Raw genomic sequence first — 12,176 nt, 5'->3', positions numbered from 1 at the left:
GACACTCTTAAAGTCTGCAGGGTAATCGAACTGGCCACATCTAAAGTCAAGCCACAGGTCACAGGTGAGCTGCTTGTTAAACCCTAAAAATAAATAATAACACGATTGCGTTGAAAATACCCATTAAGCCATTGTTAAGATTTCCCATGTGGACCTGTTGTCACTCTTACCCTGATGATTGCTGATATTACAGAACTTTTTCGGTCTTATCTAGGAATTTATCATTTATATCAGAAGGCCATATTCTGAGGCCAGTTTAGCGTTCATTCAATGACGATTTACTACTCTTTTCCATTGAAGCCATATTGAGGTTAAATCAATGACTGGAGTTTTTCATTGATAAAAACAAATGACTATTGAAAGTGCAAGTCGGTATCGTGCATACATTTACTGGTCTCTGTGGTGATTGCGTTGCTGTCCTATTTCTACTTTTACCCCATACTCTTTAACCCGATACCCAGGTACTGTGCTGTAGTCAGGAGCCGAGCGGTCTAAGGCGCTGTGTTCAGGTCGCAGTCTCCCATGGAGGCGTGGTGTTCAAATCCCATTCTGACAGTTGTTTTAGTGCCTCTCAGGAGTCATGCTGCAAAAGCAGTAATAATAAGATAATGAAATAACAATTTATAATAAACACTCTCAAATGAAAACCTTCTGGAGCTGACCAAAGATCAAGGAAATTAGAAAACAGCTGTACTTAATAACTGAATGAGGGGAACAATTCATTTTATTGCATTATAATGAGTTAATGAGTTACGGCATTGTCTTCAGTTGTAAAATTATCACTTTCTGTAGGCTATGCCTGGTGGCCCATTCACTGCTGACAAGACTTGTTGTCGTGGCCGAGTGGTTTAAGGCGATGTACTAGAATCCATTAGGATCTTCCTGCGCAGGTTCGAATCCTGCCGACAACGAAATTGAATTTTATTGACCCCCCCGGAGTTGAAGTTAGTCGTGTTTCTTATACCAATCATATCCTCTCAGATCTCCACAAGTACATAGGGATTAGTTGTCCATTTGGGATAGGATCCCACCTCACACCTTTACACACCTGGTTATCCATCCTTCTAGCTCTATAGGCCACAGTAGCATAGGTTACAGGTTTGTGGTCAAGCCACAGATTTCAGGTGAGATCCCATGATACACTCACGATTCTCACGATTCTCATGCATAACCATTAAGCCATTTTCTAAGATTTCCCCCATTTTGACATGTGGAAACCTGTTGTCACTCTTACCCTGACGGATAGCTCCAGACACTTTTTTGGTCCTATCTGAGGCATTTTTAAATTCATGTCAAAATGGCCATATTCTGAAGACACTCTTAAAGTCTGCAGGGGAATCGAACTGGCCACATCTAAAGTCAAGCCACAGGTCACAGGTGAGCTGCCTTGTTAAACCCTAAAAATAAATAATAACACGATTGCGTTGAAAATACCCATTAAGCCATTTGTTAAGATTTCCCCCATGTGGACCTGTTGTCACTCTTACCCTGATGATTGCTGATATTTACAGACACTTTTTCGGTCTTATCTGAGGAATTTTATCGTTTATATCAGAATGGCCATATTCTGAGGCCAGTTTAGCGTTCATTCAATGACGATTTACTACTCTTTTCCATTGAAGGCCATATTGAGGTTAAATCAATGACTGGAGTTTTTCATTGATAAAAACAAATGACTATTGAAAGTGCAAGTCGGTATCGTGCATACATTACTGGTCTCTGTGGTGATTGCGTTGCTGTGCCTATTTCTACTTTTACCCCATACTCTTATAACCCGATACCCAGGTACTGTGCTGTAGTCAGGATGGCCGAGCGGTCTAAGGCGCTGTGTTCAGGTCGCAGTCTCCCATGGAGGCGTGTGTTCAAATCCCACTTCTGACAGTTGTTTAGTAGCCTCTCAGGAGTCATGCTGCTTAGCAGTAATAATAAGATAATGAAATAACAATTTATAATAAACACTCTCAAATGAAACCTTCTGGAGCTGACCAAAGATCAAGGAAATTAGAAACATCTTTACTTAATAATGAATGAGGGGAACAATTCATTTTATTGCATTATAATGAGTTAATGAGTTACTACTGCATTGTCTTTCAGTTGTAAATGATCACTTTCTGTAGGCTATGCCTGGTGGCCCATTCACTGCTGACAAGACTGTTGTCTGTGGCCGAGTGGTTAAGGCAATGGACTAGAAATCCCTTAGGATCTTCCTGCGCAGGTTCGAATCCTGCCGACAACGAAATTGAATTTCTTGACCCCTCCGGAGGTTGAAGTTTAGTCGTGTTTCTTATACCAATCATATCCTCTCAGATCTCCACAAGTACATAGGGATTAGTTGTCCATTTGGGATAGGATCCCACCTCACACCTTTACACACCTGGTTATCCATCCTTCTAGCTCTATAGGCCACAGTAGCATAGGTTACAGGTTTGTAGTCAAGCCACAGATTTCAGGTGAGATCCCATGATACACTCACGATTCTCACGATTCTCATGCATAACCATTAAGCCATTTTCTAAGATTTCCCCCATTTTGACATGTGGAAACCTGTTGTCACTCTTACCCTGACGGATGGCTCCAGACACTTTTTTGGTCCTATCTGAGGCATTTTTAAATTAATGTCAAAATGGCCATATTCTGAAGACACTCTTAAAGTCTGCAGGGTAATCGAACTGGCCACATCTAAAGTCAAGCCACAGGTCACAGGTGAGCTGCCTTGTTAAACCCTAAAAATAAATAATAACACGATTGCGTTGAAAATACCCATTAAGCCATTTGTTAAGATTTCCCCCATGTGGACCTGTTGTCACTCTTACCCTGATGATTGCTGATATTTACAGACACTTTTTCGGTCTTATCTGAGGAATTTTATCATTTATATCAGAATGGCCATATTCAGAGGCCAGTTTAGCGTTCATTCAATGACGATTTACTACTCTTTTCCATTGAAGGCCATATTGAGGTTAAATCAATGACTGGAGTTTTTCATTGATAAAAACAAATGACTATTGAAAGTGCAAGTCGGTATTGTGCATACATTTACTGGTCTCTGTGGTGATTGCGTTGCTGTGCCTATTTCTACTTTTACCCCATACTCTTTAACCCGATACCCAGGTACTGTGCTATAGTCAGGATAGCCGAGCGGTCTAAGGCGCTGTGTTCAGGTCGCAGTCTCCCATGGAGGCGTGTGTTCAAATCCCACTTCTGACAGTTGTTTAGTGCCTCTCAGGAGTCATGCTGCAAAGCAGTAATAATAAGATAATGAAATAACAATTTATAATAAACACTCTCAAATGAAAACCTTCTGGAGCTGACCAAAGATCAAGGAAATTAGAAAACAGCTGTACTTAATAATGAATGAGGGGAACAATTCATTTTATTGCATTATAATGAGTTAATGAGTTACTGCATTGTCTTTCAGTTGTAAAATTATCACTTTCTGTAGGCTATGCCTGGTGGCCCATTCACTGCTGACAAGACTGTTGTCGTGGCCGAGTGGTTAAGGCGATGTACTAGAAATCCATTAGGATCTTCCTGCGCAGGTTCGAATCCTGCCGACAACGAAATTGAATTTTATTGACCCCCCGGAGGTTGAAGTTTAGTCGTGTTTCTTATACCAATCATATCCTCTCAGATCTCCACAAGTACATAGGGATTAGTTGTCCATTTGGGATAGGATCCCACCTCACACCTTTACACACCTGGTTATCCATCCTTCTAGCTCTATAGGCCACAGTAGCATAGGTTACAGGTTTGTAGTCAAGCCACAGATTTCAGGTGAGATCCCATGATACACTCACGATTCTCACGATTCTCATGCATAACCATTAAGCCATTTTCTAAGATTTCCCCCATTTTGACATGTGGAAACCTGTTGTCACTCTTACCCTGACGGATAGCTCCAGACACTTTTTTGGTCCTATCTGAGGCATTTTTAAATTCATGTCAAAATGGCCATATTCTGAAGACACTCTTAAAGTCTGCAGGGTAATCGAACTGGCCACATCTAAAGTCAAGCCACAGGTCACAGGTGAGCTGCCTTGTTAAACCCTAAAAATAAATAATAACACGATTGCGTTGAAAATACCCATTAAGCCATTTGTTAAGATTTCCCCCATGTGGACCTGTTGTCACTCTTACCCTGATGATTGCTGATATTTACAGACACTTTTTCGGTCTTATCTGAGGAATTTTATCATTTATATCAGAATGGCCATATTCAGAGGCCAGTTTAGCGTTCATTCAATGACGATTTACTACTCTTTTCCATTGAAGGCCATATTGAGGTTAAATCAATGACTGGAGTTTTTCATTGATAAAAACAAATGACTATTGAAAGTGCAAGTCGGTATCGTGCATACATTTACTGGTCTCTGTGGTGATTGCGTTGCTGTGCCTATTTCTACTTTTACCCCATACTCTTTAACCCGATACCCAGGTACTGTGCTGTAGTCAGGATGGCCGAGCGGTCTAAGGCGCTGTGTTCAGGTCGCAGTCTCCCATGGAGGCGTGTGTTCAAATCCCACTTCTGACAGTTGTTTAGTGCCTCTCAGGAGTCATGCTGCTTAGCAGTAATAATAAGATAATGAAATAACAATTTATAATAAACACTCTCAAATGAAAACCTTCTGGAGCTGACCAAAGATCAAGGAAATTAGAAAACATCTTTACTTAATAATGAATGAGGGGAACAATTCATTTTATTGCATTATAATGAGTTAATGAGTTACTGCATTGTCTTTCAGTTGTAAAATGATCACTTTCTGTAGGCTATGCCTGGTGGCCCATTCACTGCTGACAAGACTGTTGTCGTGGCCGAGTGGTTAAGGCAATGGACTAGAAATCCATTAGGATCTTCCTGCGCAGGTTCGAATCCTGCCGACAACGAAATTGAATTTTCTTGACCCCTCCGGAGGTTGAAGTTTAGTCGTGTTTCTTATACCAATCATATCCTCTCAGATCTCCACAAGTACATAGGGATTAGTTGTCCATTTGGGATAGGATCCCACCTCACACCTTTACACACCTGGTTATCCATCCTTCTAGCTCTATAGGCCACAGTAGCATAGGTTACAGGTTTGTAGTCAAGCCACAGATTTCAGGTGAGATCCCATGATACACTCACGATTCTCACGATTCTCATGCATAACCATTAAGCCATTTTCTAAGATTTCCCCCATTTTGACATGTGGAAACCTGTTGTCACTCTTACCCTGACGGATGGCTCCAGACACTTTTTTGGTCCTATCTGAGGCATTTTTAAATTAATGTCAAAATGGCCATATTCTGAAGACACTCTTAAAGTCTGCAGGGTAATCGAACTGGCCACATCTAAAGTCAAGCCACAGGTCACAGGTGAGCTGCCTTGTTAAACCCTAAAAATAAATAATAACACGATTGCGTTGAAAATACCCATTAAGCCATTTGTTAAGATTTCCCCCATGTGGACCTGTTGTCACTCTTACCCTGATGATTGCTGATATTTACAGACACTTTTTCGGTCTTATCTGAGGAATTTTATCATTTATATCAGAATGGCCATATTCAGAGGCCAGTTTAGCGTTCATTCAATGACGATTTACTACTCTTTTCCATTGAAGGCCATATTGAGGTTAAATCAATGACTGGAGTTTTTCATTGATAAAAACAAATGACTATTGAAAGTGCAAGTCGGTATTGTGCATACATTTACTGGTCTCTGTGGTGATTGCGTTGCTGTGCCTATTTCTACTTTTACCCCATACTCTTTAACCCGATACCCAGGTACTGTGCTATAGTCAGGATAGCCGAGCGGTCTAAGGCGCTGTGTTCAGGTCGCAGTCTCCCATGGAGGCGTGTGTTCAAATCCCACTTCTGACAGTTGTTTAGTGCCTCTCAGGAGTCATGCTGCAAAGCAGTAATAATAAGATAATGAAATAACAATTTATAATAAACACTCTCAAATGAAAACCTTCTGGAGCTGACCAAAGATCAAGGAAATTAGAAAACAGCTGTACTTAATAATGAATGAGGGGAACAATTCATTTTATTGCATTATAATGAGTTAATGAGTTACTGCATTGTCTTTCAGTTGTAAAATTATCACTTTCTGTAGGCTATGCCTGGTGGCCCATTCACTGCTGACAAGACTGTTGTCGTGGCCGAGTGGTTAAGGCGATGTACTAGAAATCCATTAGGATCTTCCTGCGCAGGTTCGAATCCTGCCGACAACGAAATTGAATTTTATTGACCCCCCCGGAGGTTGAAGTTTAGTCGTGTTTCTTATACCAATCATATCCTCTCAGATCTCCACAAGTACATAGGGATTAGTTGTCCATTTGGGATAGGATCCCACCTCACACCTTTACACACCTGGTTATCCATCCTTCTAGCTCTATAGGCCACAGTAGCATAGGTTACAGGTTTGTAGTCAAGCCACAGATTTCAGGTGAGATCCCATGATACACTCACGATTCTCACGATTCTCATGCATAACCATTAAGCCATTTTCTAAGATTTCCCCCATTTTGACATGTGGAAACCTGTTGTCACTCTTACCCTGACGGATAGCTCCAGACACTTTTTTGGTCCTATTTGAGGCATTTTTAAATTCATGTCAAAATGGCCATATTCTGAAGACACTCTTAAAGTCTGCAGGGTAATCGAACTGGCCACATCTAAAGTCAAGCCACAGGTCACAGGTGAGCTGCCTTGTTAAACCCTAAAAATAAATAATAACACGATTGCGTTGAAAATACCCATTAAGCCATTTGTTAAGATTTCCCCCATGTGGACCTGTTGTCACTCTTACCCTGATGATTGCTGATATTTACAGACACTTTTTCGGTCTTATCTGAGGAATTTTATCATTTATATCAGAATGGCCATATTCAGAGGCCAGTTTAGCGTTCATTCAATGACGATTTACTACTCTTTTCCATTGAAGGCCATATTGAGGTTAAATCAATGACTGGAGTTTTCATTGATAAAAACAAATGACTATTGAAAGTGCAAGTCGGTATCGTGCATACATTTACTGGTCTCTGTGGTGATTGCGTTGCTGTGCCTATTTCTACTTTTACCCCATACTCTTTAACCCGATACCCAGGTACTGTGCTGTAGTCAGGATGGCCGAGCGGTCTAAGGCGCTGCGTTCAGGTTGCGGTCTCCCATGGAGGCGTTGGTTCAAATCCCACTTCTGACAGTTGTTTAGTGCCTCTCAGGAGTCATGCTGCTTAGCAGTAATAATAAGATGATGAAATAACAATTTATAATAAACACTCTCAAATGAAAACCTTCTGGAGCTGACCAAAGATCAAGGAAATTAGAAAACAGCTGTATGTAATAATGAATGAGGGGAACAATTCATTTTATTGCATTATAATGAGTTAATGAGTTACTGCATTGTCTTTCAGTTGTAAAATTATCACTTTCTGTAGGCTATGCCTGGTGGCCCATTCACTGCTGACAAGACTGTTGTCGTGGCCGAGTGGTTAAGGCGATGGACTAAAAATCCATTAGGATCTTCCTGCGCAGGTTCGAATCCTGCCGACAACGAAATTGAATTTTCTTGACCCCCCCGGAGGTTGAAGTTTAGTCGTGTTTCTTATACCAATCATATCCTCTCAGATCTCCACAAGTACATAGGGATTAGTTGTCCATTTGGGATAGGATCCCACCTCACACCTTTACACACCTGGTTATCTATCCTTCTAGCTCTATAGGCCACAGTAGCATAGGTTACAGGTTTGTAGTCAAGCCACAGATTTCAGGTGAGATCCCATGATACACTCACGATTCTCATGAATAACCATTAAGCCATTTTCTAAGATTTCCCCCATTTTGACATGTGGAAACCTGTTGTCACTCTTACCCTGACGGATAGCTCCAGACACTTTTTTGGTCCTATTTGAGGCATTTTTAAATTCATGTCAAAATGGCCATATTCTGAAGACACTCTTAAAGTCTGCAGGGTAATCGAACTCGCCACATCTAAAGTCAAGCCACAGGTCACAGGTGAGCTGCCTTGTTAAACCCTAAAAATAAATAATAACACGATTGCGTTGAAAATACCCATTAAGCCATTTGTTAAGATTTCCCCCATGTGGACCTGTTGTCACTCTTACCCTGATGATTGCTGATATTTACAGACACTTTTTCGGTCTTATCTGAGGAATTTTATCATTTATATCAGAATGGCCATATTCAGAGGCCAGTTTAGCGTTCATTCAATGACGATTTACTACTCTTTTCCATTGAAGGCCATATTGAGGTTAAATCAATGACTGGAGTTTTCATTGATAAAAACAAATGACTATTGAAAGTGCAAGTCGGTATCGTGCATACATTTACTGGTCTCTGTGGTGATTGCGTTGCTGTGCCTATTTCTACTTTTACCCCATACTCTTTAACCCGATACACAGGTAGTGTGCTGTAGTCAGGATGGCCGAGCGGTCTAAGGCGCTGCGTTCATGTCCCAGTCTCCCATGGAGGCGTGGGTTCAAATCCCACTTCTGACAGTTGTTTAGTACCTCTCAGGAGTCATGCTGCTTAGCAGTAATAATAAATGATGAAATAACAATTTATAATAAACACTCTCAAATGAAAACCTTCTGGAGCTGACCAAAGATCAAGGAAATTAGAAAACAGCTGTACTTAATAATGAATGAGGGGAACAATTCATTTTATTGCATTATAATGAGTTAATGAGTTACTGCATTGTCTTTCAGTTGTAAAATTATCACTTTCTGTAGGCTATGCCTGGTGGCCCATTCACTGCTGACAAGACTGTTGTCGTGGCCGAGTGGTCAAGGCGATGGACTAGAAATCCATTAGGATCTTCCTGCGCAGGTTCGAATCCTGCCGACAACGAAATTGAATTTTCTTGACCCCTCCGGAGGTTGAAGTTTAGTCGTGTTTCTTATACCAATCATATCCTCTCAGATCTCCACAAGTACATAGGGATTAGTTGTCCATTTGGGATAGGATCCCACCTCACACCTTTACACACCTGGTTATCCATCCTACTAGCTCTATAGGCCACAGTAGCATAGGTTACAGGTTTGTAGTCAAGCCACAGATTTCAGGTGAGATCCCATGATACACTCAACAATACAACAACACGATTCTCATGAATAACCATTAAGCCATTTTCTAAGATTTCCCCCATTTTGACATGTGGAAACCTGTTGTCACTCTTACCCTGACGGATAGCTCCAGACACTTTTTTGGTCCTATTTGAGGCATTTTTAAATTCATGTCAAAATGGCCATATTCTGAAGACACTCTTAAAGTCTGCAGGGTAATCGAACTGGCCACATCTAAAGTCAAGCCACAGGTCACAGGTGAGCTGCCTTGTTAAACCCTAAAAATAAATAATAACACGATTGCGTTGAAAATACCCATTAAGCCATTTGTTAAGATTTCCCCCATGTGGACCTGTTGTCACTCTTACCCTGATGATTGCTGATATTTACAGACACTTTTTTCGGTCTTATCTGAGGAATTTTATCATTTATATCAGAATGGCCATATTCAGAGGCCAGTTTAGCGTTCATTCAATGACGATTTACTACTCTTTTCCATTGAAGGCCATATTGAGGTTAAATCAATGACTGGAGTTTTCATTGATAAAAACAAATGACTATTGAAAGTGCAAGTCGGTATCGTGCATACATTTACTGGTCTCTGTGGTGATTGCGTTGCTGTGCCTATTTCTACTTTTACCCCATACTCTTTAACCCCATACCCAGGTACTGTGCTGTAGTCAGGATGGCCGAGCCGTCTAAGGCGCTGCGTTCAGGTCGCGGTCTCCCATGGAGGCGTTGGTTCAAATCCCACTTCTGACAGTTGTTTAGTGCCTCTCAGGAGTCATGCTGCTTAGCAGTAATAATAAGATGATGAAATAACAATTTATAATAAACACTCTCAAATGAAAACCTTCTGGAGCTGACCAAAGATCAAGGAAATTAGAAAACAGCTGTATGTAATAATGAATGAGGGGAACAATTCATTTTATTGCATTATAATGAGTTAATGAGTTACTGCATTGTCTTTCAGTTGTAAAATTATCACTTTCTGTAGGCTATGCCTGGTGGCCCATTCACTGCTGACAAGACTGTTGTCGTGGCCGAGTGGTTAAGGCGATGGACTAGAAATCCATTAGGATCTTCCTGCGCAGGTTCGAATCCTGCCGACAACGAAATTGAATTTTCTTGACCCCTCCGGAGGTTGAAGTTTAGTCGTGTTTCTTATACCAATCATATCCTCTCAGATCTCCACAAGTACATAGGGATTAGTTGTCCATTTGGGATAGGATCCCACCTCACACCTTTACACACCTGGTTATCCATCCTTCTAGCTCTATAGGCCACAGTAGCATAGGTTACAGGTTTGTAGTCAAGCCACAGATTTCAGGTGAGATCCCATGATACACTCACGATTCTCATGAATAACCATTAAGCCATTTTCTAAGATTTCCCCCATTTTGACATGTGGAAACCTGTTGTCACTCTTACCCTGACGGATAGCTCCAGACACTTTTTTGGTCCTATCTGAGGCATTTTTAAATTAATGTCAAAATGGCCATATTCTGAAGACACTCTTAAAGTCTGCAGGGTAATCGAACTGGCCACATCTAAAGTCAAGCCACAGGTCACAGGTGAGCTGCCTTGTTAAACCCTAAAAATAAATAATAACACGATTGCGTTGAAAATACCCATTAAGCCATTTGTTAAGATTTCCCCCATGTGGACCTGTTGTCACTCTTACCCTGATGATTGCTGATATTTACAGACACTTTTTCGGTCTTATCTGAGGAATTTTATCATTTATATCAGAATGGCCATATTCTGAGGCCAGTTTAGCGTTCATTCAATGACGATTTACTACTCTTTTCCATTGAAGGCCATATTGAGGTTAAATCAATGACTGGAGTTTTTCATTGATAAAAACAAATGACTATTGAAAGTGCAAGTCGGTATCGTGCATAAATTTACTGGTCTCTGTGGTGATTGCGTTGCTGTGCCTATTTCTACTTTTACCCCATACTCTTTAACCCGATACACAGGTACTGTGCTGTAGTCAGGATGGCCGAGCGGTCTAAGGCGCTGCGTTCAGGTCGCAGTCTCCCATGCAGGCGTGGGTTCAAATCCCACTTCTGACAGTTGTTTAGTACCTCTCAGGAGTCATGCTGCTTAGCAGTAATAATAAAATGATGAAATAACAATTTATAATAAACACTCTCAAATGAAAACCTTCTGGAGCTGACCAAAGATCAAGGAAATTAGAAAACAGCTGTACTTAATAATGAATGAGGGGAACAATTCATTTTATTGCATTATAATGAGTTAATGAGTTACTGCATTGTCTTTCAGTTGTATAATTATCACTTTCTGTAGGCTATGCCTGGTGGCCCATTCACTGCTGACAAGACTGTTGTCGTGGCCGAGTGGTTAAGGCGATGGACTAGAAATCCATTAGGATCTTCCTGCGCAGGCTCGAATCCTGCCGACAACAAAATTGAATTTTCTTGACCCCTCCGGAGGTTGAAGTTAAGTCGTGTTTCTTATACCAATCATATCCTCTCAGATCTAGACAAGTACATAGGGATTAGTTGTCCATTTGGGATAGGATCCCACCTCACACCTTTACACACCTGGTTATCCATCCTTCTAGCTCTATAGGCCACAGTAGCATAGGTTACAGGTTTGTAGTCAAGCCACAGATTTCAGGTGAGATCCCATGATACACTCACGATTCTCACGATTCTCATGAATAACCATTAAGCCATTTTCTAAGATTTCCCCCATTTTGACATGTGGAAACCTGTTGTCACTCTTACCCTGACGGATAGCTCCAGACACTTTTTTGGTCCTATCTGAGGCATTTTTAAATTCATGTCAAAATGGCCATATTCTGAAGACACTCTTAAAGTCTGCAGGGTAATCGAACTGGCCACATCTAAAGTCAAGCCACAGGTCACAGGTGAGCTGCCTTGTTAAACCCTAAAAATAAATAATAACACGATTGCGTTGAAAATACCCATTAAGCCATTTGTTAAGATTTCCCCCATGTGGACCTGTTGTCACTCTTACCCTGATGATTGCTGATATTTACAGACACTTTTTCAGTCTTATCTGAGGAATTTTATCATTTATATCAGAATGGCCATATTCTGAGGCCAGTTTAGCGTTCATTCA

At 40.9% G+C, this 12,176-nt stretch overlaps 14 non-coding genes across 14 annotated transcripts; all 14 read left to right on the top strand.

The window, feature by feature from the left end:
• The first annotated feature begins 1,798 nt into the window (after positions 1-1,798).
• On the top strand, positions 1,799-1,881 carry trnal-cag (transfer RNA leucine (anticodon CAG)). Its single transcript has one exon. It is a non-coding gene; the product is annotated as a tRNA-Leu (tRNA).
• Positions 1,882-2,153: 272 nt separating this feature from the next.
• On the top strand, positions 2,154-2,236 carry trnas-aga (transfer RNA serine (anticodon AGA)). Its single transcript has one exon. It is a non-coding gene; the product is annotated as a tRNA-Ser (tRNA).
• Positions 2,237-3,124: 888 nt separating this feature from the next.
• Positions 3,125-3,207, top strand: trnal-cag (transfer RNA leucine (anticodon CAG)). Its single transcript has one exon. It is a non-coding gene; the product is annotated as a tRNA-Leu (tRNA).
• Positions 3,208-3,478: 271 nt separating this feature from the next.
• Positions 3,479-3,560, top strand: trnas-aga (transfer RNA serine (anticodon AGA)). Its single transcript has one exon. It is a non-coding gene; the product is annotated as a tRNA-Ser (tRNA).
• An 888-nt stretch (positions 3,561-4,448) lies between these two features.
• On the top strand, positions 4,449-4,531 carry trnal-cag (transfer RNA leucine (anticodon CAG)). The gene has a single exon. It is a non-coding gene; the product is annotated as a tRNA-Leu (tRNA).
• A 271-nt stretch (positions 4,532-4,802) lies between these two features.
• On the top strand, positions 4,803-4,884 carry trnas-aga (transfer RNA serine (anticodon AGA)). The gene has a single exon. It is a non-coding gene; the product is annotated as a tRNA-Ser (tRNA).
• Positions 4,885-5,773: 889 nt separating this feature from the next.
• Positions 5,774-5,856, top strand: trnal-cag (transfer RNA leucine (anticodon CAG)). Its single transcript has one exon. It is a non-coding gene; the product is annotated as a tRNA-Leu (tRNA).
• A 271-nt stretch (positions 5,857-6,127) lies between these two features.
• Positions 6,128-6,209, top strand: trnas-aga (transfer RNA serine (anticodon AGA)). The gene has a single exon. It is a non-coding gene; the product is annotated as a tRNA-Ser (tRNA).
• An 888-nt stretch (positions 6,210-7,097) lies between these two features.
• Positions 7,098-7,180, top strand: trnal-cag (transfer RNA leucine (anticodon CAG)). Its single transcript has one exon. It is a non-coding gene; the product is annotated as a tRNA-Leu (tRNA).
• Positions 7,181-7,451: 271 nt separating this feature from the next.
• On the top strand, positions 7,452-7,533 carry trnaf-aaa (transfer RNA phenylalanine (anticodon AAA)). Its single transcript has one exon. It is a non-coding gene; the product is annotated as a tRNA-Phe (tRNA).
• A 1,232-nt stretch (positions 7,534-8,765) lies between these two features.
• trnas-aga (transfer RNA serine (anticodon AGA)) lies at positions 8,766-8,847 on the top strand. The gene has a single exon. It is a non-coding gene; the product is annotated as a tRNA-Ser (tRNA).
• A 1,248-nt stretch (positions 8,848-10,095) lies between these two features.
• Positions 10,096-10,177, top strand: trnas-aga (transfer RNA serine (anticodon AGA)). The gene has a single exon. It is a non-coding gene; the product is annotated as a tRNA-Ser (tRNA).
• Positions 10,178-11,057: 880 nt separating this feature from the next.
• Positions 11,058-11,140, top strand: trnal-cag (transfer RNA leucine (anticodon CAG)). Its single transcript has one exon. It is a non-coding gene; the product is annotated as a tRNA-Leu (tRNA).
• A 271-nt stretch (positions 11,141-11,411) lies between these two features.
• Positions 11,412-11,493, top strand: trnas-aga (transfer RNA serine (anticodon AGA)). Its single transcript has one exon. It is a non-coding gene; the product is annotated as a tRNA-Ser (tRNA).
• Positions 11,494-12,176: the final 683 nt, after the last annotated feature.

This window comes from Oncorhynchus kisutch, unplaced genomic scaffold (genome assembly GCF_002021735.2).
Source record: "Oncorhynchus kisutch isolate 150728-3 unplaced genomic scaffold, Okis_V2 scaffold1808, whole genome shotgun sequence".
Lineage (NCBI taxonomy): Eukaryota > Metazoa > Chordata > Actinopteri > Salmoniformes > Salmonidae > Oncorhynchus > Oncorhynchus kisutch.
This window is presented reverse-complemented; position numbering and strand designations above follow the sequence as displayed.